Source organism: Pongo pygmaeus, chromosome 21 (genome assembly GCF_028885625.2).
Source record: "Pongo pygmaeus isolate AG05252 chromosome 21, NHGRI_mPonPyg2-v2.0_pri, whole genome shotgun sequence".
NCBI classification, from domain to species: Eukaryota; Metazoa; Chordata; class Mammalia; order Primates; family Hominidae; genus Pongo; species Pongo pygmaeus.
Genome location: NC_072394.2, coordinates 3,376,653 through 3,404,080, shown reverse-complemented (window position 1 = coordinate 3,404,080; position 27,428 = coordinate 3,376,653). Strand labels below are relative to the sequence as shown.

The window sequence follows — 27,428 nt, the reverse complement described above, 5'->3', positions numbered from 1 at the left end:
CCCAGTGGTCATGGGGGCTGCCACACTGTAAACTGACATAATGTAACTTCTGGCCACCACTCAGGGGCAGTGACAAAATCAGAGGTCACTTCATGACACCTGGAGCCAGCCAGGGGCTATTGGATGTGATCATTCTAGTATACTGTGCTTCTGTTACCTGTAGGATCTAGCATTGGTGAGGTAAGATGGTTGGTAAATATTATAAGAAAACAATAAACATTACAGACCAGGAAAGAGTTGAGAAAATCGGAGAGCAAACTATGCTTTTGGGGATTTGTGGGGGCCTCTGGCACTTTCCAATCTTAGGATGTAAAAGTGAGCCTTCTCACACTAAGCCAATTAATCCAAGAAGTGAGTGCCTCCTTATTTACTGTGTGCCCCTTGTCTGCGACTGACCCTCTACTGATATGGCTTCCGTGGATGAAGGAAAGGTTGGAAGAGCAGATTTCCCAGGACCACAGGCCCATCTTAAGCAGACTGGGATATGGCTAGCGGGAGTTCTGCCCTCCTCCACTTCTTGGGACAGGGGCCCTGATGTCAGTCCTGGAATATCGGAAATAAGGTAACTCAGAGTAGTTTCTGTCATTAGACTCAGACTGGGTTGGACAGAATTGGTTTTGCTCAGCTCTGTCCTGGAGGATTGTTTTGTGGTTGATGAAAAGTAACACTTTGTAACAGAGCAATTTTCTTAGGTTCTTCAATTAGGAGTTAGAAAAATGATGGATCTTTCTTTTAGGAAAACCAGTGAAAAGATATTCGCTAATGTCAGTAGCTACAATTTAGAAATGACACTTAGTAACCCCAGATGTGACTGAAATGACAGAATAATTAGGAGGCAGAGATAAAACACAAAATGAAAAAAAAAAAAACAAAAAAAGAAATGGAGACGGAAGCACAGGACTGATGACTTCTGATGGATAGCAGCAGCTGGGGTGACTATGGCAGACATCACTAATCAATCTTAGTGGTACTTCCAGGCCATCTAGATAGCCTTGGAATCCTTATTAACAAAAAGTCCCAGGCATCTGCTACCATATGATGGAGTTGGCATGCAAAAAGTAACCCACTACCATACAGGATACGGCACTTCGAACTGAAAGTTGAGTAGACACTCAGGGTTATTTTGCAGCCCAGTATAAATCTTCAAGCAATGACTACCTCCTAGGCTAGTGTGGCCTGTTGAAGCAAGTTTATATAAGCAAACACACATATCATAAATTGCTAGGGACCTTGAATAACAGGAAATTAGCAGTTATTAAGTGCAAATGACTTTAGGAGGAAGAGAGGTAAAGAAAAAGAGTGAAAAGCACTGGTGGTAGTCAGTGGTGGCATGTGAGTATAAGATAACAAAGAGTGATGGTGATTGTGGCTAAAGGGAGCACACAAGATCATCTAATTGGGGATTCCACTCCTCAGATCCAGCTAATTGCTGCCAAGTTCATTGGAACATGGCCCCAGTGAGCCAGATCTTTGAATATTTCAAATAAAGCAAGGAAACATTTTTAAAGGATATCCCCTTATTTTTAAAGTTGGCATCCTGTTCAACAAGAAGACAAAAGAACACTAAGAAAAAAACATTGTAACAACGTGTGAGTACAATAAACCACATTTGTGGATTATTCAGCCAGGTTACTGGTTGTGATCTCTGGCTTAAAGATTTTGGTTGGAATAGGAGCATCAGAGACAGGCTTCTGAAATAGGCTGCTGTCTCGGTTCATTCCTGCTGCTATAACAGAATATCTTAGACCAGGTAATTCATAAATAATAGAAATTTATTTCTCACAGTTCTGGAGGCTGGGAATTCCAAGATCATGGCACCAGAAGATTTGGTGTCTGGTGAGGGCTCATCTCCTGCATCCAAGATGATACATTTTTGCTGTGTCCTCACATGGCAGAAGGGCAAAAAGAGCAAAGCAGGCTCCCTCAAGCCCTTTTATAAGGGCACTATCCCCATTCATGGAGGCAAGGCCCTCATGACCTAAACCTCCTAAAGTCCTCACTTAATACTATTTTAGTAGGGATTAAATTTCAGCCATGAATTTTGAAGGGACACATATATTCAAACCACAGCAACTTTATTCCTATTTTTTCAGATGTTAGAATGAAAATCACCAGTCAACTGCCTTGGGAAGTTTAGTCTTTTACCTTTTCCTAACCAAGTAAAGGGAGCCTGGTCTGCTTTCTCAGGAATGTTTGACTCTGGATGTTCCTCTTCATCCATAATACATGAGCACTATTGGTGCTACTACATACATTTATACAGCCTCTTACATGCATGAACACACTGCCTGGCTCTGGAAGCACGATTAGAAAATGTTGTGCCTGTGGGTATTTTTGAGCATTTTAGTTTGCCCAAAAGCTGAAGAGTGTCTGCTGTGGCTATGACAGACATTAACATTCACAGTGGCATCTCCTTTGCTCAAGAAAAAAGAAATCTGCTGGGAGTCACACAGCTCTAAATTGAAATCCGTGCACATTTACACTTATGTGTTTTAAAGAGCTGGTTTAGAGTAGTGGTTTAGAGCATATGAGTTCTAGGGCTGGGCTGATTCGTTCTTTTTTTTTTGTTTTTAGAGGGAGTCTTGCTCTATCGCCAGGCTGGAGTGCAGTGGTGTGATCTCGGCTCACTGCAACCTCCGCCTCCTGGGTTCAAGCAATTCTCCTGTCTCAGCCTCCCAAGTAGCTGGGACTACAGGCCTGCATCACCATGCCCAGTTAATTTTTGTATTTTTAGTAGATATGGGGTTTCACCATGTTGGCCAAGATGGTCTCAATCTCTTGACCTCATGATCCGCCCGCCTTGGCCTCCCAAAGTGCTGGGATTACAGGCATGAGCCACCGCGCTCGGCCCTGCTTGGTTATTTTTTTATATTTTATTTTAATTTTTTATTTTATTTTATTTTATTTTATTTATTTTATTTTATTTTATTGAGATGGAGTCTCGTTCTGTTGCCCAGGCTGGAGTGCAGTGGCATGATCTTGACTCAATGCAACCTCCACCTCCTGGATTCAAGCGGTTCTCCAGCCTCAGCCTCCCACGTAGCTGGGACTACAGGCACGCACCATCATGCCCTGCTAATCTTTGTATTTTTAGTAGAGACGGGGTTTTGCCATGTTGGTCAGGCTAGTCTCGAACTCCTGACCTCAGGTGATCTGCCTGCCTCAGCCTCCCAAAGTGCTGGGATTACAGGTGTGAGCCACCGCCCCTGGCCCTGCTTGGTTCTTAACTCTGTCAGTGAATAGTTGTATGAGCTTGAGCCAGTGGCCAGTCTGCATCTCAGTTTCCTTATGTAAAATGAGAATGATGGAGCTGACATCATAGATATTGTGGATGATTACAGAAGTCAGCTCAGTGCTTGGGTAGGTAGTAAGAACTCAATATCAAGATTTTGAATAATCTCTCATTATTCAAAAAATGGGAAGCAGTGCCCACTTGAGTGTTTGGCTTCTCTTTTATTTCTACGACCACATATAACTATAGCATTTTAGCAGAAAGAGCTTTGAGAAGCAGAGGGTGCAGCCAGCCTAAATTTCTCTCTCATGTTCTGAAAGCCTGCAGCCATTCTCGCCCAGGACAAACTGTTTACAGATTCTAAGTGTTTGGCTTCCAAGCCCCCAAAATGCAATCCATTTAGAAAAGCATGAAAAATTCCTCTTTTGAAATTCCAAGTGTGGCTCCCAAGCTCTGACTAGTACTGAGAAACGTTAGGCAGAAGAGAGAAAAGAGGGGAAGCTATTCTTCTTCAGCTCTGATCCTTCTGCAGAGTTTGTCTTTCTAAGTGCACCCTGTGGGCAACTGACATCAGAATCACTGGGGGGAACCTGCTACAAAGAGACTCTCAGTCCTCATCCCGGACTTCCAGATGTGGGCAAGAGAAGCCCATCCCTTGGGCCCTCATGACCCCCCAGACCTCCTTCATCCACACACTCCTCATGAGGTGAGTAGCTTAGTACACAAGATTATGACTCCTGCACATGGAGACATGGCCTCCCTAATGCTGGGGTACCCAGATGTGATATAAGAAATATATTTAGTCTTTGTCCCAGGTTTTTGGCATAGACCTCCTAAGACGCTTGGGTTTTCACAGTGATAAGGAGTGCCTTGTGTAAACCCCTTTCAATCATATCTGAATTTATGCTAATAAGTAGATTTAGAATAGGGCCCCTGGAGAGCCTCAGGATAGGGCCGATCACCAGACAGATCAAGTGACTGGAGGGTTGGAACTTTTAGCCACCCTCACTAACCTGGTGGGAAAGCTAAAGATTGAGTTATAAAAACTCTTAAATAATGATGTAAAGCTTCCAGGTTGGTGAATACATCCATGAACTAGGAGGGCAGCATGCCCTAACTCCATAGGATCATAAGCTCATGTTCTTGGGACTCTTCCAGACCTTGTCCTGTGCTATGATTTGAATGTGTTCCCTCCAGAGTTAAAGTGTTGAAACTTAATGGCTAACATGATGGTATTAAGAGGTGGGGCAAACAAGAGGTGATTAAGTCAAGAGGGCCCTTTTTCATGAATGTGATTCAGGTCTCCTTAGAAAGGCTTTTGATAGCATTGGTCTCTCTTGCTCTTCTGTCTTCCATCATGTGAGGACATGGCGTTCCTCCCCTCTGGAAGATGCAGCCCTTACCAGACAACCGAACCTCCTGGCGCCTTGATTTTGGACTTTCAAACCTCCAGAACTGTGAGAAAATAGATTTCTGTTCGTATAAATTGCCAGTCTCAGGCATTTTGTTATAGCAGCACAGAGCAGACTACGATACCCTATATACCTCTTCATCTGGCTGTTGATCTGTATCCTTCTTAATAAACTGTAAATCTAAATGTAAGTAAAGTGGATTTTCTGAGTTCTGTGAGCTGTTCTAGTAAATTATTGAAGCTGAGGACAGTGTTGTGGGAACCTTTGACTTACAGCTGGTTGGTCAGAAGTATGGGTGGTCCAAGTCTTGCAAATGGCACCTGAAGTGGGGGCAGTCTTGTGGGACTTAAGCTGTGGGGTCTGCCCTAACTCCAGGTAGCATCAAAATGGAATTGAATGGTTCAACATCCAGCCGATGTTGGAGAAGAGACTGGTGTCAGAAAACACTCCATCAAGATACCAAAATCCCTTTCCCAACTGGCCCCAAGACCCCTTTTTAGGCCCTCTTCCTCTTCCTCTAATGGCAGACCTTGCAGTCATTTTGCATAGGTCTAAGTTCAAGAGTGACCAAGGGGTGGGTGTTTGAAAGGGAGTAAGGACAGATCTTGGATGTGTGTCTAATTCTATATACAGAAGATCCTTCATGGTGCAAGAAAGTATAGGAGTGGGTGGGAAGTAGAAAGACAAGGTGAAAGGCTATAGATTGAGAGCTTCCTTTTGTCTCAGATCCTGCAAATATTAGGAAGTGGTGATCCTGAGCTTCAGAATCAGAATGTCTGAGGATAGTGTGTGAGAATCTTTCTAGTGTCACCAAACTGATTTAAACAGAAGTCTTCAACCTTGGCTGCATATTAGAATCACCTGGGTAGCTTTTAAAATGTCCAGGCTTTTCCCACCCCTTGAAATGACCACATCAAGATCTTTGGGGCTGAGACCAAAACATCAGTATTTCTCAAAGCTCCTCTGATTCCAATATTTAGCTTAGGTTGAGAGTCCTTGTCTCAGAAGATTAGAAAGGCAAATAAAGAAGTGAGATGGATGGTTGGCAAGGTGTCAGTGTAGTGGAGGTGGGACTTATCGTGAAGGATAAATCATGGGCTCTCGAAAACTAGTGGCCTCTACTCTGCTTCAGTGGACTTTTGTATGGACCATGTATGGAAGCAGACTTGCCCTGGCCGGATCTTCCCAGACTTCAAGAGACGCTTCAGGTGCTCATGCTTATGTGAAACTTCACACTTTGTACATGTCAGCAGCTAATTCTTTACTGTGTTAATCAATATGATACAAGCCAGGGGAAACAGCTCCTGTCATGATTTGGTGTTTAAGCTGCTAGTTTGGGCTTCTGAGTTAGAATCTTCCTACTCAAAGTGTGGTCCACGGACCAGTAACATCAGCATGACCTGGGAGCTTGTTTTAAAGTCAGTAACAAAGTGTACTTGTTACAAAGTGCACCTAGACCTACTCTATTAAAATCTGCATTTTAATAGAACCTCAAGTTGATTAGCATGCATACTAAAGTTTGAGGATCCCTGAGAAGTAGGTTGTACCAGTGTTGTGCTACCAAAACCCAAACCATAGGTGATATGGTTTGGATTTGTGTCCTCCCTCAAATCTCATGTTGAATTGTAATCCCCAGTGTTGGAGGAGGGGCCTGCTGGGAGGTGATTGATCATGGAGGCAGATTTCTCCCTTGCTGTTCTCATAATAGTGAGTGACTTCTCATGAGATCTGGTTGTTTAAAAGCATGTGGCACCTCCCCCTTTACTCTCTTCTTCCTGCTCCAGCCATGTAAGAAGTGCCTGCTTCCCCCTTCACCTTCTGCCATGATTGTAAGCTTCCCAAGGCTTCTCCAGCCATGCTACTTGTACAGCCTGCAGAGCCAATTAAACCTCTTTTATTAATTACGCACTCTCAGATAGTTCTTTACAGATGTGTGAGAATGGACTAATACAATAGGTGCGATTCCTTTGTGTGATACCAGTTTTGCTGGGTTTCATGATTATTGAATTATATAGCCCCTGCTGTGTGTCTCTACAATCAACACCTCCCTACAGGACACTTGGCAGCCAGGTGTATCTTCCAATGTGCCCCCATTGCGTACTTAATGCGTATTGTATTACATAACTGTTGAATGTAATGCATTAAATATGTGAATTATATTATGTTGGTTAATTGTGTTAAACAAATCCTCTGTGTGCTTAGTGATTTTTTTTTTTTCCTTCCTGCTTATTTTGTTAGTAACAGAGAGGGATATGTTAAAATCTTCATCTGTGATTCAGGATTTATTTAATTCTCCATATAATTGTCAACCAAAAAAACCCCTGATATAGTTGTTTTAATATTAGATGAAGTAGCCTTAAGGCAGCCCGACCCAATAGAACTTTCTGTGATGATGGAAATGTTCTCTGTGCTATCCCATAAGGTAACCAATAGCCCTGTTGAGCAATTGAAATGTGACTAGCACAAAGGAGGGGCTGAATTTTTATATTTTTCTTTAATTAATTTAAATTTAAATAGGCACATGGCTAATGGCTACTGTATCGAACAGCATTACTTTAAGGCAAGAAAATACAGAAAGAAAGAACATTTCATAATAAAGAGATCAATGTATTTGAGAAACAATACTAAAAATGTATACACCCAATAATTATACCTTCAAACTATATGAAGCAAAAATTAACAAATCCAATATGCTTAGATATGTTCAAAGAGACAAGGCTTATAGCATGGGAACTTCCTGTATCTTTCCTGCCTCCAAAATACCACAACACCCTAGTCACCAAAAGAACTCATGGTCTGTTTAATTGGGAAGAAAAACATAATCTAGTACTTTATTTTATTTTATTTTATTTATTTATTTTTTTGAGACAGAGTCTCGCTCTGTTGCCCAGGTTGGAGTGCAGTGGCGCGATCTCGGCTCACTGCAAGCTCCCCATCCCGGGTTCACACCATTCTCCTGCCTCAGCCTCCCAAGTAGCTGGGACTACAGGAGCCCGCCACCTCGCCAGGCTAATTTTTTGTATTTTTTTTCAGTAGAGATGGGGTTTCACCATGTTAGCCAGGATGGTCTTGATCTCCTGATCTCATGATCCACCCGCCTCGGCCTCCCAAAGTGCTGGGATTACAGGCGTGAGCCACCGCGCCTGGCCTAATCTAGTACTTTAAATCTGTAGTCTTTAAAGATGCATGCATATGGTCAGAGGATAAAAGGAAAGATGATCTATTGGCTTATGGGAAACGTGTACTAGAATTTCACTTGTAAGGGAAATTAGCTTTACTCATATCTATTATCAGTGTTGACACTGGCACATTAGTTTGTTAAAAAGTTGTTAGTGACTTACAGGGCTTGAGACCTGAGGAAAGAAGAGGGCACCATACCCTTCCCCTCCCTTCTCCTTTTTTTTGAGACCAGGTATCACTCTGTTACCCAGGCTGGAGTGCAGTGGCCTGATCATAGCTCAATGCCTTGAACTCCTGGACTAAAGTGATCCTCCTGGCTCAGCCTCCCAAAGCATTAGGATTACAGGCATTAGCCATGGAATCTGGCCTGTCCCACACATTCGAGGACTTGGACAGTGGTGCCCTTGCTTATACGATGACTTTTCAGCTCGTTTCAACACATTCAGTGTACACATGCTCAGATTAAATAGATTTACAGGCTACCTTATCTATTTTAACCAAACAAACCCTCACCAAATGGACTAAACCCTGCAAAGACATTGAGATGAACCACATTAGCAATTGTGCCAATGGCAAACAAAAGGAGAATGGCAGAGTTGAGAGTTGACGTTTTCTCCTTTCCTACATTCTGAGGTGAAAACAATCAGATATTGCAGGAGAATCCATTTAAAAAGTAATTTTAGGAAAAAGACTGTTTGAAATATGTATTTACTTTCTCACAGCTAACAGTGAGCCTTGCCTTAAGTGTATGGCATGTTAATGAAAGTGGCAAGCCATTGTAATTAGCAGGCACTTAAAAATTAAGCATCCCTCAGAAAGTCAAACCTTTACAACTGGTAGATGGGAATGAATAAACGGAGTGTAATGAAGCAGTAGCCTCGGCAAAGGATGCACATCTTCCATTTTAATCGTCAAATCTATGTGAGGAATCTTTTTTTTTCCCCAGCAGTGACAGCCATTAAAACCAAATATGAAAAAGAAAATCCAAACTTAAGATCAGAGTTTTGGATTCCTGTATCAAAGTGTTAAGTGAGGAGTTTTGAAAATAATAAAGTCTATTCAAACACATGGACTGTCTATATCGAGGGCAAAGATTTGTTTTGAATCATTAACAAATAAAATAAAACATCATTTTCATCTTTATTATTTCTCATTATTTATATTTTATTATCATTTAAAACATATATATTATATATTCATTTATAATGAACACATGTGTTAGTCTAGTAATACCTACAATGTAAAAATGAATACACAAATAAGTGAATATGCTTATGATGGGGGTTGTGAGTGTCTAATTTTTAGGGCATGAAATGGAAAAGTTTGGATACCATGCAGCAAATTACTGGCCTAATATTTAATTTTGTTCTAGTGGAACACTAAAAGATATTGGGTTGCCAATGCCCAACTTTAATTTTCACAAAAATAAAATTTGCCAAAGCCAGGAGATCCTAACTTTGAAATAGTTACTACTTTACAGGGGTTCCATTATTTACAGTGTAGATATTCCACAAAATTTCTGTCTAGGTGATGCTACCAGGTTATGATTTATTTACAATTTGGTAAAACAAAATGGGTGAAAGGTTGCCATCCTTCAAGTTCAAATACTCATTTTCAACTCAGATTTTGTAGGTTTTCTAATATTTTAAAAACTTAATGTGTAAGTTAACGTCAATTAAAGAATATATATCCAAATACATATTTTGGCACAAAACTAATTGTGGTTTTAGCCATTACTCTCAATTGCAAAGACCGCAATTACTTTTGTACCAATCTAAATTTTTCTCTTATATTTTGGCCTGTTGTTATTGCCAAATCATTTAACTATTAAGGGAGGCGACCACCCGCCATATTGTCTTATGCCCAATTTCTGCCTCCAAAGAAAGAAGAAGTAAAAACTAAAAGGCAGAAATGGAACCCACAGGCAGATAGCTCAGCACCTCGCCCTGGGCCTGGTAGTTAAAAATCAACCCCTGAGCTAACTGCTTGTGTTATCTATAGATTTCAGACATTGTATGGAAAAGCATAGTGAAAATCCCTGTCCTGTTCTGTTCTGATTACCGGTGCATGCAGCCCCCAGTCACGTACCCCCTGCTTGCTCAATCAGTCACGACCCTTTCACTCATACCCCCTTAGAGCTGTAGGCCCTTAAAAGGGACAGGAATTGCTCACTCCGGGAGCTCAGTTTTTGGAGACATAAGTCTGCTGATGCTGCCAGCTGAATAAAGCCCTTTCCTTCTACGACTCGGTGTCTGAGGGGTTCTTGTCTGCGGCTCATCCTGCTACACTATCAAGTCTATGAATAAAACCTATTATGTACAGAATCCACATAATCTCTTAAGTTCAAATCGAAATAATACAAAACACTTCAGTAGAAGATTTTGCATTGCCGTGAAGCACTTTATGTGGTTTAAAACCACACTTCTGAATAAATTGTAAGGCTAGACTTACAAACAGTCAAAATCAGTAATCATTAGCAAGAAGTTCTAATAATAAATAGCTGTTTATTTGATAAAAGGTTGACAATAGCCACCAAAATTAATTAAATATTAAAAATTCATATTAAAATATCATGCACTTTCTATGTAAGCTTTTTTTACTGATTGTTTGCTTATCTCTGGGCTTGAGTTAGATGGTTCTGATCATTCTCTCCAGGTTTTTAGACTATTGCAAAGCATGGCATGTGCAGTGGTCAAATCTCATTCAATCTTACACTGATGTCATCATTTCCTTGTTTTATCTGAATAGTGGTTATATAAGCCAACGTACTTCCAAACCTATAGGCAAAGATTATTAACACCAACTATAATAGGGGTTGGGCAATGTTAATGTCTTATTTCCATTTACTCTCTATTATCCCCAAACAGAGAACACATCAAATAACTAGGTTTTGCAGAAAGCTAAAGAATTAAGGCCCCTGCAAACAAGTTCAACATTTCAATAAAATGACCCCATGATGATACCACAGGTGTGAATCACACATCAAGGACATGCGCTCAGAGGCCATTGAGAACTTAAATTTGAAACTGCAGAGTCTGACAGCTACCTGACACAAATACAACCAACAGTAACTGTGACCTGCGTGGTTCAGAGCTTATTTCCTTCATGGCATCCTGGACTTCTAATTTTAAGATCAATTAGCACAAGTGTAAAAGTGAAGATATAAGTCAGGAGTTGCATGCACACATATACCCTTTGCCAGCAAAAGGATTTGTCTTATGGAAAGACAGAGGTGGGAAGGCAGAAAAAACTTGATATTCAACAGAACAAAGACTTAAGAGAGCTGTTGATCTTAATCATTGTACTGATTTCCTTTTAATAAAGATCTGTTTTAGAAGGAAAATGGTAAACAAATTAGCCTCATGATTCCCGCAAGGGGAAAAACAATTTGTATTTATAACAGTCACAATAAAGCGTTCTGTTCTTTAAAATATGGCCACAACTAAAAGTAATTATGGTAACAGTGACAAAGAGTATTGTTTTAGAAATGACTCCATAAAATGATTTAATAGCCATTGCTCACACATTTTAAGGAAATTGTCTTGTAGGATAACACCAGGCTATTTCTCTATATAGGTTGCAATAATAGAAAATAGTGATGTCTTATTATTGTTTTTAAAGTTATTGTTGTAGGATGCTATGCATGCATATAAAATAAAAGCTGATGGCTGGGTGCGGTGGCTCACAGCTATAATCCCAGCACTTTGGGAGGCCAAGATGGGCAGATCACCTGAGGTCAGGAGTTCGAGACCAGCCTGGCCAACATGGTAAAATGCCATCTCTACTAAAAATACAAAAATTTTTTTTGTATTTTGGTATTTTGGTTGGGCGTGGTGGCAGGCGCCAGTAATCCCAGCTACTCTGGAGGCTGAGGCAGGAGAATCACTTGAACCCAGGAGGCAGAGGTTGCAGTGTGCTGAGATCGCACCACTGCACTCCAGCCTGGGTGATAAGAGCGAAACTCCATCTCAAAATAAATATATATAAAAGAAAAGCTGATCTCAAATTTAAAAAGAGGGGAAAGTGATTTAGTACGATATGTAGCTCAGATTACATTTTTCTTGATGAGATTCGGTCTTGAAGGGGTCTCTGCCAAATTCAAAGAGAAAATGAAATCAATGGAGGGTTCTGTGTTGAATTTCCTCTTATGGCATTTATGAAGCTATTGCCTCCAAAAAGAAAGCATGCAGGCCAAAGTGAAGTTATGAAAGTCTGGAACTTTAAAAGAGGGAATCCACAGCTTGTTCTGAGACCATTTGCTCAAGCCAGTCCCTCTATAGATGTCCCACCTTTGCCAGGCATCCTGCAAGACCTAACTCATTGTTTTCCATCCAGCTCAGCACGTTCTTGCTACTGTGTAGCTTCCTCAGAGCACTCTATTTTTGGAGCTTCTGTCAACCTATGGCCCATGTCACACAGTCTAGCCCTTGTCTCCTCTCTTCATTCCACTTGGCTATATTGCCCTAGTGAGATTACCAAAAGCAGAGACTATGCCCTTTCATCTTTAGAAGCTTGCCCTATTTCTAGATGGCTGACTGAGGCACAGGGCTATGCTTGAGGCTTGGGCTCATCTAGGAAGAGACCCATTAATACTGCTTCAGTTCAGTCTGTGAAGCAGTACTTAGGGGCACTGTGAATGCCAGAGAATTCTCAGTGATTCTCGGCAATATGAACAGAACATTGAGGAAAATATGTGAAAAAAAAAACAGTAACATATAAATCAGCCCTGATTAGGTTAGAGTCCACCACATAAGCCTTTTTTTTTTTTTTGAGACAGAGTCTCTCTCTGTCACCCAGGTTGGAGTGCAGTGGCACGATCTTGGTTCACTGCAACCTCCACCTCTCGGGTTCAAGTGATTCTCCTGCCTCAGCCTCCCAAGTAGCTAGGACTACAGGCACATGCCACCATGCCCAGCTAATTTTTGTATTTTTAGTAGAGACCGGGTTTTGCCATGTTGGCCAGCCTGGTCTCAAACTCCTGACCTGAGGTGATCCACCGTCCTCAGCCTCCCAAAGTGCTGGCATGAGCCACTGCACCTGGCCAAGGCTTTTTTTTTAATTTTTATTTTTAAATTACTAAAAAATAATGTGACTGAGAAATCAAAAGCAGATAGGCTTTCTAACATGCTGTGATAATGTTTGATTCCTGGCTTTATTACCTGTGATTTTTGTGACCAGTCACTTACCTGCTTTGAGGTTTCCGTTTCTTCACTTGTAGAGATATGTGTGGGTGGGTGATGGCAATCGTGTTAATATCTACTTCCAAGCTTTTTTGGGACATGACACATAATATTAAATCTAGACACCACTGGATCTGCTGAATCATATGGCCCAAGTGACAGAGCTGCTTGCATAGCATCCTGGACCTGTTATAAAACTTTCTCTTGTTCTGGGATCCACTTAAAACTAGCAGCTTCTTGGGTCACTAAATAAATGAGTGGGAGTAACACACCCAAATGAGCAATATATTGCCTCCAAAAATTGAAAGAAGCTCACTAGGCATTGTCCCTCTTTTTTGATTTAGGAGGGGCCAGATGCTATATCTTATCCTTCACTTCAGAGGAATATCTCAACATGTCCCACGCCACTGGACTCCTAGGAATTTCACTGAGGTAGAAGGTCCCTAAACTTTGTCAGATATATCTCCTACCCTCTGACATGCAAATGTCTTGCCAATAAAACTAGAGTAGTTGCTACTTCTTACTCACTAGGTCCAATCAGCATAATGTCATCTATGTAATGGACTAGTGATGAAAGCCAATTAAGATTCCTGTGAACTAAATTATAACATAGGGCTGGAGAGTTGATATGCCCCTTAGGTAGAACAGTGTAGGTGTATTGCTGGCCTTGACAGCTGAAAGCAAACTGCTTCTCATGAGTCTTATTGACAAGGATGGAAATAAAGGCATTTGCCAGATCAATAACTGCATACCAAGTACCAGGGAATGTGCTAATTAGCTCAAGTAATGAAACCACATCTGGTACAACAGCTGCAATTGGAGTGACCACCTGGTTAAACTTTCCATGTTACTCTCCATCTTCCAGTTTTCTGCACAGGTCAAGTAAGTTGAATGGGAGTATAGTGAGACTCACCAGCCCTGCGACTTAAATTCTTGATGGTAGCACTAATCTCTGCCATCCTTTAGGAATGTGGTACTGCTTTTGGTTTACGATTTTCCTAGGTTGAAACAGTTCTAGTGGCTCCCACTTAGCCTTTCCCTGTGTAATAGCCCTCACTCGACAGGTCACAAGAACCAATGTAGCAGTTCTGTCAGGGAATATATCTATTCCAAGTATACATTTCAGACTAGGGAAATAACCACAGGATAAGTTTAGAGACTCATGAAGTTCACTGTGAGATGGACCTGAATTAAAACTCTGTTGATCACCTGACCTCAATTAGCCCTACTCTGCCTGGTGGACCACAGTGAAATACTGGGTCTTCTGGAATAAGTGTCAGTTCAGAGCCAGTGGTCAGTAGTCCCCAAAAGGTCTGATTATTTCCTTTTCTCCAATGCATAGTCACCTGGTAAAACACCATAGGTCCATTTGGAGAAGGGTGGGAGAAAGATGAACAGTATCAATTTTCAGTAATGTACAGGGGTCTTTCCTCAAAGAGACCCAACCTCCCCTTCATTGAAAGGGTTTTGGGTCTATAAACTGGCTCAAGTGTGGGAATTCCTTGAAGGAGAGTGATTCTCTGCTTTCATGATTCAGGTAATACTTTTTTTTTATTTGACATACAAATTTTCTGCTTACAGAGAGCAAAAAAGAATTTAGTCACCTGCCTATCTCTTTTACTTTCCAGGAACACCGTGATCAACTGGCCAGTGCCATGGTTCTCTGTGAGTCAGAGAATTTTGGTTGCTGCCTGACTCCACTGTTCATCATGGTAATCATGGCCACATTGCCTTTGATGGTTGAGTGCTGCCACTTGGCCCCTGCCACCCTGGGATCCAATTATTCCCATTACATTTAGATTTCTCAATTCAGTGACTGCAGTTTCCATTGTAAGTTCTGGCCTACAGAGTAGAGTGTTACAGAGTTCTTCAAGGATGCCGGGACTCCCTCACAAACTTACTTCCCACAGTTATGGAGAAAGGTATGTCTCCAGGACCCTCCCAATGTGAGTGAGTCATTCTCGAATGACAAACCCACTCTAACATCCCAATGTCTCTGAGTCATTTAATCCCTCCCTCTACATTAAACCAAGGGAAGTTCAGCATTTCCAACTTGCTCACTGTGGGTGACCTTCTGGCCCATGTTTCAGCCAACTGACTAAACAAACTATTACAGCACTTTCCAAACGCCTGAGCTGCAAAATTAAATGCATGCTGTCTGCTTCCTTTATCCATATCAATAAATTCATTTTGATCTAATTTGTGTTTCTCCTACCATTATCCTATGTTCTTAATATGCATTCCCTCACAGTTTTCCAAACTTTTCTCTTATAAATTAGAAAATTTAAATACTTAATACTTATTTGGAGTATAGCATAAATCCTCATGAGTTGCACTTTGTACGTCACCTTTAGGGGCCTCTTTGGACTTGAATGTGGTTACAGGTCTAGAAACAAAGAGGGGTCCTGAATAGAATCAGCATCATCTTGCATGGCAACTGCCTTGGGGGAGGCCCTTAGAGTTTCCTCTGGTGATGCAGGATTAATCCCCTTAGAAGAGGCTGGAGAGGGCTCTTCTGCTGGCAAAGAACCCTCATCATAATTTAGGGGCTCAATGTCCTCAGCTTCATCGGGGCTGAAGCTGATCTCCATTCCAACTTTGAGCGACACATTCCTTCCTAGTTAATACACGGACTTTAACAGTAGACACCTTGTGAGGCTGAGGGTTCAAATTGTGTTGGTTCAGCCAGTCACAGGATGAGATCCTGCATTTGATTTTCAGTGATCTTAGTCCTAAGGCTATAGGAGATAAAGGTCTCCTTGAGGGCAGACTTAGCAGCTTTTAGATCATATATGCAGTATTTGACCTGGGAATTCAAACCCTGAGCTCATTCTTTGTTCAATGACAATAGAAGCCAATCTCTTTACATTCGTTACTTTGCCAATCATGTTCAAAAGCATCATATACACAGTCACCAAAATCTTTGCTTCTTATAAGTGGTTGATTAGGAGTATCCAATGGTAATATTTTGTATATCTCTATTGACAGAGTACACCATGGACTATCTATCAGTGCCCTCTTTATTAATGGAAACAGAGTTATTAGCATTGTTAAACCTAATCAGATGAGAGAACCAATGCCAGAAACCTCAGAACCAATTCAGGAAACTCATCCTTACAATTCTCGTCTTCTAGGACCACTCTTGGGACAAAAATCTGTATTAGTCTTGGTTTTCCAGAGAGACAGAATCAATAGTGTATGTGTGTGTGTGTAATACCCCATCAGCTCTCCTCATTCTCAGGCCATCAGACTGAGACCAAATGAATGGGCACCCTGTGGACCAGTCAAGTTAACACATACAATTAATTAGCATATTATGTATGGATTGAAAAAATGGCCACAGTTATTTTTCAGCTCCTCCTATTAACACTTAGAGTCTACTTCTTTCCCACTTGAATCTGGGCAGGTATTGGGGTTTGCTTTGGACAGTAAAATGTGGTCAAAGTGACAATATGCCAGTTTCGGGCCTAGGCCTTGAGAAGTCTATGCTCCTGCTTTTGAGCAAGCTTTGATTAGCCTGCTAGAAGAGGATAGACATAGGGCGCAGTCACTCCTGCTGTCCCAACTGCCAGCCAGTCAGCTGCCAGCCAGGTAGGTAAGACCATCCTGAACTAGCCAGACTTCAGTTGATCTGCTAGCTGAACACAGATACCTGCCTAAGACCAGCTGGGATCATTGAAGCCCAACGCAAATCAGCAGAAAGGTTCAGCTGACCCATAGACTTGTGAGCAATAACATGGTTATTGTCTCAACAGTGATTTGTTTTCAAGTCACTAAGTTCTGAAGTGGTTTGTTATGCAGCTAAAGCTCACTGACCCAGATGACTTGTCAGTCATTTTAAGTTAGAGGCATCTGCTTTGGACCATTTCCTGTGCCCTCTGAGGTGGGAATCATGAAATATGTATGGAGAAACTATTAAATCTATTATGCAGTTTATAAAACATAAACTCTCATAAGCTGGTTCTACATGTATATGCATTGTCACTGTAGACAGACAGCCCTACTCAAGAGTCCACAAATGAATTCGAACCACAGTACTCAGGACAGGCTAGTAACACAAGATATGCCTGGAATTCTTTGTTTCATGAATGAGCAGATTGCTATATATAAGTCATAACAGAATTGGATGAATCACTTTTTACACAGCATAGATCTCTAAAGACTGTGGTTAGGGACTTAAAATAAGGTTTCATGGGTATAACCAGAAAAAAAAAAATACTCATAAAAAGGAAAGAATGTGACAATGGTGGAGACCCTGAAATAGGTCTAACAAAGTAACCAAAAGCAGACAAAAAGCCATGTCCATGGTCTATCAAGTCTGCTACCAGCCTCACCTCAAGGGCACTCCGAATTCATCTGCTACTCATCTCTTGTGGCTCTCAGTCCCTCTTGCACTTGCTGCCTCATTGTTCAACAAGCCAGGCACTTAGCTTTTGAAATTTACTCTTCCTAGAAAGCTCTTCCCACAGATACCTTATGGCTCACTCAACTCCTCTCCTGTTATGGTTAATTTTATGTGTCAATTTGCTGGGACACAGAGTGCTCAGATATTTGGTCAATCATTATTCTGAATGTTTCTGTGAGGGTATTTTTGGATGAGATTAATATTTAAATCAGTAGCCTGAGCAAAGTGGATTACCCTCCCTAATGTGGGAGGGCCTCATCCAACCAGTTGAAGGCCTGAATAGAACAAAAGGTAACATTCCCCTGAGTAAGAAAGAATTATCCTGCCTGATGGCCTCTGAACTAAGACATTGGTTCTTTTTTATTCTACAGCAGCCTGTGGCTTTTTTTTTTTTTTTTTTTTTTTTGAGATAGAGTCTATCGCCCAGGCTGGAGTGCAGTTGCACGGTCTTGGCTCACTGCAACCTCTGCCTCCCGGGTTCAAGCAATTCTCCTGTCTCAGCCTCCTGAGTAGCTGGGATGACAGGCATGCACCACCACACCCAGCTAATTTTTGTATTTTTAATGGAGATGGGGTTTCACCATGTTGGCCAGGCTAGTCTTGAACTCCTGACTTCAAGTGATCTGGCCGCCTTGGCTTCCCGAAGTGATGGGATTACAGGTGTGAGCCACTGTGCTGACCAGCAGCCTGTGGCCTTTGAACTCAAACTGGGACATCTGCCCTGCAGATTTTGGACTTGCCAGCTTCCATAATCACATGAACCAATTCCCTTGCAATAAATCTCATACACATACACATACATATGTAAGTGCGACTATCTCCTATTTGTTCAATTTCTCGGGGGAACTCTGACTAATATATCTCCTTTCTGGAGGTCACCTTCTCGGTGAAGTCTTCCATAACCATCCTATTAAACCAGAAAACTATTCCCTATCCCTCTTTCTTTCTTAATTCTCTGTAGTTTCTTTTTACTACATCCAACATGCTATAACTTTCCCTCTTTATTTTATGTATTGCTTGCCTATGAAAACTTAATGGGAGCAGGGATTTTTGTTCATCTTTCCCCTCACTTCCCCAGGCTTCTCCAGAACGCAGAACAATGCCTGGCACATAGTACATGTTCAATAAATATTTGTTGAATATTTATTCAACAAATAATATTGAATGAATGAACTTGAAAAGAAAGAAATTCAGTAGTTCAAGTGTTGCTTTTGATCAGATATTTTTTTTCTGAGCTCTGAAGATTTCACACATACAACCCACAAGAAATGTGGTTGAAAAGGTCTGCATAACTGCCACAGAGAATATTCCAGAAGGATGGGCAACAGCATGGAAGGGAAAAAGACCTTGCAGATACTTCGCCTGGAAAAGCAGACATTAGGGAGGGTATGAATAAATGGAGGAAACAGAATTCGTTGTTAGCGTATTAGTTTTTTACAGCGGCTATATTGACTTACCAAAAATTGAGTGGCTTAAAACAATAGAAATGTATTCTTTCACAGTTCTGGAGGCCAGAAATCTAAAATCAACATGTCAGCAGAGCCATACTCCTTTGCGGGAATCGGTTCCTTGCTTCATTCACTTCCTAGTAGCTGTCACCATTCCTTGACCTGAGCCTGCACCACTCCAATCTCTGCCTCTGTGGACACATTGCCTCCTCCCCCTCTTCTTTCTGTATGAAATCTCTCCCTGCCTCACTCTTTTAAGGACATACATCGGTATGGTTTGGCTGTGTCTCCACCCAAATCTCATTTTGAATTGTAGCTCCCATAATCCCCATGAGTAATGGGAGGGACCCAGTGGGAGGTAACTGAATCATGGAGGTGGGTTTTTCCTGTGCTGTTCTCATGATAGTGAATAAGTCTCATGAGATCTGATAGTTTTATAAAGGACAGTTCCCCTGCACATGCTCTTTTGCCTGTTGCCATATAAGACATGCCTTTGCTCTTCCTTTGCCTTCTGCCATGATTGTGAGACCTCCCCAGCCATGTGGAACTATGAGTCCATTAAACCTCTCTTTCTTTATAAATTACCCAGTCTCTGGGATGTCTTTATTAGCAGCATGAAAACAGACTAATACACACATCACTGGATTTAGGGCCCACATGGAAGACCCAAGATAATCTCCTCATTGCAAAATCCTTACCTTTATAACATCTTTAAATATCTCTTTTCTAAACAAGGGAACATTCACAGGTTCCAGGAAACAGGATAAGGACATGTCTTTTTGGTGACCGCCACTCAACTCATAACAGTGAGATAAGAAATTGGATTGTGCTGTGATTCCACAATGACAATCCTTAAGGTTGTTGTCCAGCTGCCGACATGAGGGTACTTTCTGAGGGATGTGGGCCTTTGTAATCAAGACAACTAAACCCTCTCAGGGTTCCCTAAGGACTCAAACTAATTCAAATTAATAAGTAAAGCTTTAAACAGTTACTTATTAAGGTAAAGTTCGTTTTCAGGAAGCCATGTGCTGAAAGCAAGACCAAGCGTTTTCTTTAGACAAGGGAGTCAGCTGTGGGTCAGGCTTTAGATTCTGGTTCTTTTCTCTAACTTCTCCTGATCTTATGATAGGGATTCCTATAATCTGGCTCAAGAGTTATCATGTGCTCTAATCCATGGAAAGGCAATACATTGCACTTTGCACTCAAATTTTTAAAATGTTATCAAGGTCATCTCTTAAGCAATCTCTTAAGCAGCACAAGGACATTCGAAGAGATCCAAGTTCAGAATTTCTGGCTGTTTTTCCTGATGCTAGTCTCCATATCCCATGACCGTATTTCCGCCTTTCCCTGAGGTTCAGGAGGCTTGAAACTTTTAAATGAAATTTATTTTGTTTAAAGTATTATAATGGGCAGTTTTCAGGACCAAGTATTCCACAATTTATTTAAATATCCCATATAACCTTACAGTTCCCTGAGTAAGTATAAATAACTATTCTATTTAAATTTTAAGATGCTAAATTTTATTATAGCCAGAAATAGTTTCTTTTTGCTGTTAGAAGTGGAGCCACTCAAGTCTCTGACCTTACCATTCCTAGGCCAATAAAATATCTATTAAAAGGTCATATGCCAGTGACACGTAATATCTACTGAGTGAATTCGTAAGTCGGATTCTAGCATTAAAAACTCTTTGAAAATTAAACTTTCACTACCCTGGGCACCCTGTCTGTGGGATAGCCCTGCTACTCAAGGAGCAATACGAAAGAAAGAAAGAAGCACAGAAAGAAAGAAGGAAGGAAGGAAGGAAGGAAGGAAGGAAGGAAGGAAGGAAAGAAAGAAGAAAGAAAGAAAGAAGGAAAGAAAGAAAGAGAGGGAGAAAGAAAGAGAGAAAGAGAGAAAGAAAAAGAAAATTAAATTTCAATTGAAAATGGGGAAATATTTGTGAAATTTATTTCAAAAATTCATTTAGTAAAATATAAATAACTAGCTGGGCATGGTGGTATGTGCCTGTAGTTCCGGCTACTTGGGAGGCTGAGGTGGGAGGATCACTTGAGCCCAGGAGTTTCGGGCTATGGTGAGCTACAACTGTACTACTGCACTCCAGGCTGGGTGACAGAGTAAGAGTTTGTCTCTAAAATAAATAAATAAGTAACAACGTAAACTTTTATATTTTGGGGCTTAGTTTTTAGGAAAAAAGAGGCACATTACAATAAAATAAACTGGTGGGATTTATTCAACATCTCAATATCTAAGGCATGGCCTGAGGTTTTAGTGATGGACTCCACTATTTCTTTAAAAATTAATCAATTAATACAGTAAAATAAATTAAAGCAAATTTTTCTTAAACATGTAAGACAAACCTAGATCCAGATTGGGTGCTCTAGAGAGCTGTTTCCTGCATGGTTTGTCTCCTCCATCATTATCCACAGGACTCTGAGAAGTTGTAGGAATACGCAGGTGCAGAGTTGAGGCACAGCTTCATCTCCAATGTCATGGAAAAGGACTGTACATCATGGGGACAGAGCCCTGTGCTCCCCTATGCTACTTGGACACAGCCTGGGGAGAGAGTGACCTCCTGGGTGTATTCACATTGGAGACCCCACTCTTTTTTCGTGACCTGACCTTCATACTGATGACCCCAAGACACTATACACCAAGGCCAAATAATCTAGTTAGTAATAAGAGCAGGGCTTTTAGAGTGATTTTAAAATAAGTATTGAGAGAAAGAAGGATCACCAGTTAACATGCAGTCAACATTCTAATGCAATCTGATATGGCTGTCCATCATATGGCAGAGAGATGTGGGGGCCAATGAAACAGCTAGGCTACCTTCTCCTCTTGTCCAGGGTGCTGTGAATTTAAGCAGCAGTAATAGACTGATGGCAGTGGAGGCCTCCACCTGTGAAGATCAGTGTGCTTCTAATGGCTATGTCTGAAACTCAAGAGATTCTGGACTCCTTGTGACATCTATGCAAAATCTGGGCTAGAATATACATCCTGCCCAGACATACTGATGCCAGCCTTCAGACAGATTTTACTACAATTAGTACATGGAGACTCATATTCAGTAGGTTCTAATGAGATGCTTAAATTAAAAAAAACAAACTGTAAAGTTTACTTTCATTTAGAAAGGGTACTTGATCAGATACATAAAGGAAAATGAAGTAATGGGTGGGTGGTCCTGATTGTTTTATCTTCCTAATCCTTAGCCGGGGAATATTCTTTTTATACCGAATGTGTATTCGGTGGTCCTCACCTATGCTTTCTTCTCAGGGACATAAAAGCAGAATATTGCCACTTCATGGATTACAGAAGTAGCCTCCTAATAGGTTTCCTGGTTCCCCTCTCCAATTCATTTTCCACAGCACACGCAAAGAGATTCTGCTAAAACAAAAGCTGGAGCATGCCCTCTCAATGGCTGCTCCTGTCTTCTGGATAAAGCTCCAAGCTCTTGATGCTTCTTGCAATGGTCTTGCATGCTCTAGCCCCATTATGGTTTCCCTTGGTCTCAGCTCTTTTCATTAGAATGGACTTCTTTCTGATCCTGTACTGTTCCCTTTGCCTTAGGCCAGCTACATCTGCTGTTCCCTCTGACTTGAACCCCTTCCTACGACTTCTAAGAGTTCTCATTCCTACTCACACATCTCTTAAATTGACTTAAGATTCACATCCTCTGGAAATGATATGCAGTGAAGCTAAGACCCTGTTTTATATTATTAGTAGGCCATCTCTTGGACCAGCAGTTATAAATCAAAGACCACTGGTAGTGTAAGTACTTTGAAAAGAGATTTAGGATTATATGTGTAGACAATCTGAAGCAATTATCAAAGATAGGCTGGCTTCGTAATATTTTCTGACAGAATCATCTCTTTGGCACTGGATACTCTATGCAGCAAAAATATCCATCATGTCCAAAGCTGCCTCTGCGTGTTTCAGAGCTTTCAAGAATAATTTCAAAATCCTTTCAGTCAGGCAAATTTTTATGCTGAGTACTTTTTATTTGGTTTTAAAACCTAATGATCTATATGTTGCTGAACAGTTTGTTCTACCCCTCTCTACTCTTTCATATTAAATTGAATTAAATAAACAAGACACATCAATGAGAAATCCACATGTCAAAATGGCTGATTTTTAGCTTCCTTTGGCTAGAAAATATCAGTCCATGGACTCCTTCCAGGCGTGCACTGCCAGGGGATTCTGTACTGAAGCAATGAGAAGTCTTCAAATCCATCTACAAAACACTCCAGAAAGCATCTCTTAACTAAGGATGTACAGAAAGACAGTACAAACCAAAGCATGTGTGTAAGGATTGGGCTCAGAAATCCTTTTAAAATCTAGAAGTCTAAGTGCTCATATTCTACACACGAAGGTGTTCATCTGAATTATCCCCTACCGGTCAATGGGCAGAACTGTCGCAGGGAGGTCAGTGGGCACACACTGAGGAGATGGGAACTGGGAACTTGCATTTGTGCCTGAACCTGAACCATGCCTGAGAAAACTTGGACAGCACTCTTTTGTGGTCACGGAATTTTCCTGATGATTTACTCCTTTGAAGACAGTTGTGCTTGTGGCTAATGCTGAGGAATTAGAGGCTTACATGAAATGTAGTCCAGGAGGATTTTTTCCCTAACATTTTGTTATGAAAATCTTTACACATATAGAAGAGTTGAAATCATTTTACAGTGGACACCCATATACCTACCACATAGATTCCACCAGTAGCATTTCACCATACTTGCTTTAGCATATGTCTATATCATTTATCCTTTTGGGTGCATTTCAAAGGAAGTTGCAGGCATCAATAAGAATACTTTATTATATGTATATGTGTTATTAACTAGGATTCATGAGGATTAAGAAGGCGGCTCTGCAACAGAAGCATGATTCTCTTTCTAGAACATTAATTCCACTGGGCCTAGGAATTCCCTCAGTGTCCCTTAAGGGAACCTACTCAGGACAAAGCCAGGCATTTCATCTCTTCCTAAAGAACTACTTATACATATATCAGGGAAGAATATAAAAGGTGTTTTTTCTCCCCACTCCCCATACAATCTTGTCCATCAACATTATCAAATAGGTTGGCAGGGCTCCCTAGAGTGCTTTGTCATGACACCACTCAATTCATAGGTAGAGAAGACACAATCCTAGTTCTGCAGAAATTCTCAATAGCTCCTATTCTGATAGGGAATGACTTAATGAAGGTCTTGTATGTATTTAAGCCTGTCCCAATAAGAGATAATGTATTCTTATTAGTGAGCTCATCCTCAGGAGACGGGAAGAGATGGTTGTAATGAGAGCAGCTTGTGTCTGAATTGGCTTGGGTCTCACTACAAAATAATTTTCCATTGTCTTAGGCATTCGCCTAAGAGAATGTTTAAAAAAAAAAAAAGATAATTGGCATTGCTGTCAAGAGACTAACTGAATTTCCTTGTTTCATATTGTCAAACTTTTGAGAGGACTTAATCTGCCTTTTACAATGGGGAAGATGGTGAATTACAGAGAGAAGTGAGCTTTTGAGAGTGTCCTAAAAAGCCTGCAAAGACACTGAGAAAGCTGAGGGTTTGATGGAGCCTTTTGGATACATGTTAAAGGCTATTGCCAATGTTTCCAGAGCTTTCACCCCAATCCACCATCACATCCCCAAATGCAGGATATCCCACAGCCATCAAATCTGGGCATGAATTCTAATACACTTTTTCCCTTCTCCTTATTGATTTCATTTTCCAAATCTATACAGAATATTTTTTATGACGGTAATGTGTGATACTACTCCTTTCCTTCCTTTAGCTCAAGAGTTAACAAACTTTTCTTAAAGAGCCAGAGAATACATATTTTAGACTTTGCAGACTATAAAGTCTCTGTCACAACTACTCAATGCAGCTGTTGTAGTGCGAACACATAGACAATGCATAACAGAATGCGCATGGCTGTGCTCAATAGAAATTTTAAGGACACTAAAATTTGAATCTCAAATGATTTTCATGTGCTCTAAAATATTCTTCTTCTTTTGATTATTTTTCAATCAGTTCAAAATGTCAAAATCATTCTTAGTGCACTGGCTGTGCAGAAAGAGGCACTGGCCTGGATTTGAACCCTGTTCTTGTTTGGCACTATTCAATAGAACCGTCTGTAATTGTGGAAAAGTTGCATATTGGCACTGTCCAATACCACAGCCACTAGCTACATGAGAAGACTGAGCACATGAAATGTGCTAGTGTGACTGAGAAACTGAATTTTAAATTTTATTCTATTTGTCAATAATTTATATTTAAATAGCCCTGTATGGCTAGTGTTTACCACCTTGGACAGTACAGCTCCATAATTTTCTTTCCTATTAACTTGAAAAAATGGTCTTATCTCTTGCCTACGTTAAAATGGACCCCCAAATTCTTTCCTTTGCTGCTTAAGTTATATAGCTATAACTCTGGGGAGACAACAGTTGATGTCTTGATTTTATATATTGCATAGCAAACACAGGGAAACACACACAGCATATGCAAATACCTATACTGCACATGTGCATGAATGCATACGATCCTGATATAGCTCTTCATTGGAATTCCATCACTTCCAAATTCAGTGAACAAATAATCATGGGGAAAAATGCCTACCACTTAGTAAGGATAGTTCCCTCCTATTCAATGTCTATTATAAAAAATGCAGCATTGGATAATGAAAACTATCATATAGTATAAACTTAAACTTTTGTGGTGGTTTCCTTAATTACTTGTTACAAAATCCTATACCTCCTTTAGACAGCTTGAAATAATGAACTTGCAAAACTGACCTAAGAGATGTCATCTGAAATACGCAAAGTGATCATTTCCAAGTAAATGACAGTACATAAACTCTAGGTCATCTTAAATCAAATCTCAGCACTTCATGCTGAGCTCACAGGTCAAGGCCAGAGAAGCCGACCACTGAAACACAAAAGCATAAAATCACTATCATTTAAATGGCTTTGGTAGCAATCATTTAGCATACCTGTAAAGTCTTATTCATTATAAAATGATGCAATTATATTTTTCATCTTGATTAAACCCATTTAGAGTGAAACTTCTATCATCATTGGCAAAGATGATTTAGGGTTAACTGAGGAAATTCTAGAGTGAGAGATGAGTGACAGTTGTCTGTCATGGGTAACACAAAACAATAGGAAAGAAGTTTAAGTTAATGGTAAGAAAATAAACGCTTGCCCTTACAATCCTAGTGCTGAGTTTAGAATAATCCCAGGCCTAGTTGCTCCTTGAAAACTCTCCATGGCTCCATCTGAGGCCTTCTTTTCTTTTCTTTTTTTTTTTTTTTTGAGACAGTCTTGCTCTGTCGCCCAGGCTGGAGGGCAGTGGCGCAATCTCCCGCTCACTGCAAGCTCTGCCTCCTGAGTTCATGCCATTCTCCTGCCTCAGCCTCCCGAGTAGCTGGGACTACAGGCGCCTGCCACTACGCCCGGCTAATTTTTTATATTTTTAGTAGACACGGGGTTTCATCGTGTTAGCCAGGATGGTCTCGATCTCCTGACCTTGTGATCCACCCGCCTCGACCTCCCAAAGAACTGGGATTACAGACGTGAGCCGCCGCGCCCGGTGAGGCCTTCTTTTCTTTGTCATGCTATATTCTCTCCACTTTCCTTCCATTTTAATATGTATGACTCACAAATCTTTTATCTCCAGCTAAGACTTCTCTTCTCAATTCCAAAGTGGTACATTTCACCGTCTACATGACTTCTCTAGATGCCTGAAAACATCTCAATCATACTATGTCCAATGTTGCTGTCATGGCTCCCTCCCCCTGATTCCCAGTTTGGCAGTTTGACACCTAGCCCAGGAATAGGAGTCAAAATCCACTCAGTTGCACAAACCACATGTCTAGGCAATTCCTTGACTCCTCCCTTTCCCTGTATCCTACAGCCAATCCGGCTCCAGGCCCTGTTTCTCACATCCTTCTACCTCTGTCCATCACCACTGTCATAAACCGACTCCACACTGCCAATGTCTCTTGCCTGCAGTAACATAATATCCCTAGCTAATCTTTTGCAACCCGCTTGCCCCTTCTACCCTTTAATTTGCTCCCCACATTAATAAAAAAAAAATTTTCAAAGCCTAAATCTGATCATATTAGATTTAGCCAGCCTTAAGTCATTCAGCTTCAGCCAGCCTTAAGTCTTATTAGGATAAAAGCCAAGGCTTTATGGGTTTCATTTCTGTCTACCTTTCTAGCTCTATTCTATATTCTTTTCCTGATGCTCTGTGGTCTATCTACCATGACTCTTCAGTTCCTTGCACACACCATGGTCCCTCCTATCACAGGGACTTTCTGAAAGGGTTTCTCTTCGTCCACACACTCTTTCTCACTCTACCAGATCTTATATCATTTACCTAGTTAATTCCTACTCAGCCTTTTGCTCTTAGTTCAAACATCACTTGCTCCAAGATGTTCTGCCTGATCTTCAATCCCCTATACCTACCTTGCTCAGACCAGTCCGGGTTTTCCTGGCACCATGCTCCTTTCTTTCAGAGAACTTGTCTGAGTTTGTAGCTAGACAATTAGTTCATGAGATCATTTGTTTATTGGTTC

General features: G+C 40.9%; 1 protein-coding gene and 1 non-coding gene across 6 annotated transcripts in view; both read right to left on the bottom strand.

The window, feature by feature from the left end:
• The window catches only part of PLCB1 (phospholipase C beta 1), a 749,553-nt gene that overhangs the window by 31,912 nt on the left and 690,213 nt on the right, over nucleotides 1-27,428 (bottom strand). The window lies entirely within an intron of this gene.
• Nucleotides 21,241-21,448, bottom strand: LOC129022158 (small nucleolar RNA SNORA73 family). The gene has a single exon (XR_008496246.1). It is a non-coding gene; the product is annotated as a small nucleolar RNA SNORA73 family (small nucleolar RNA).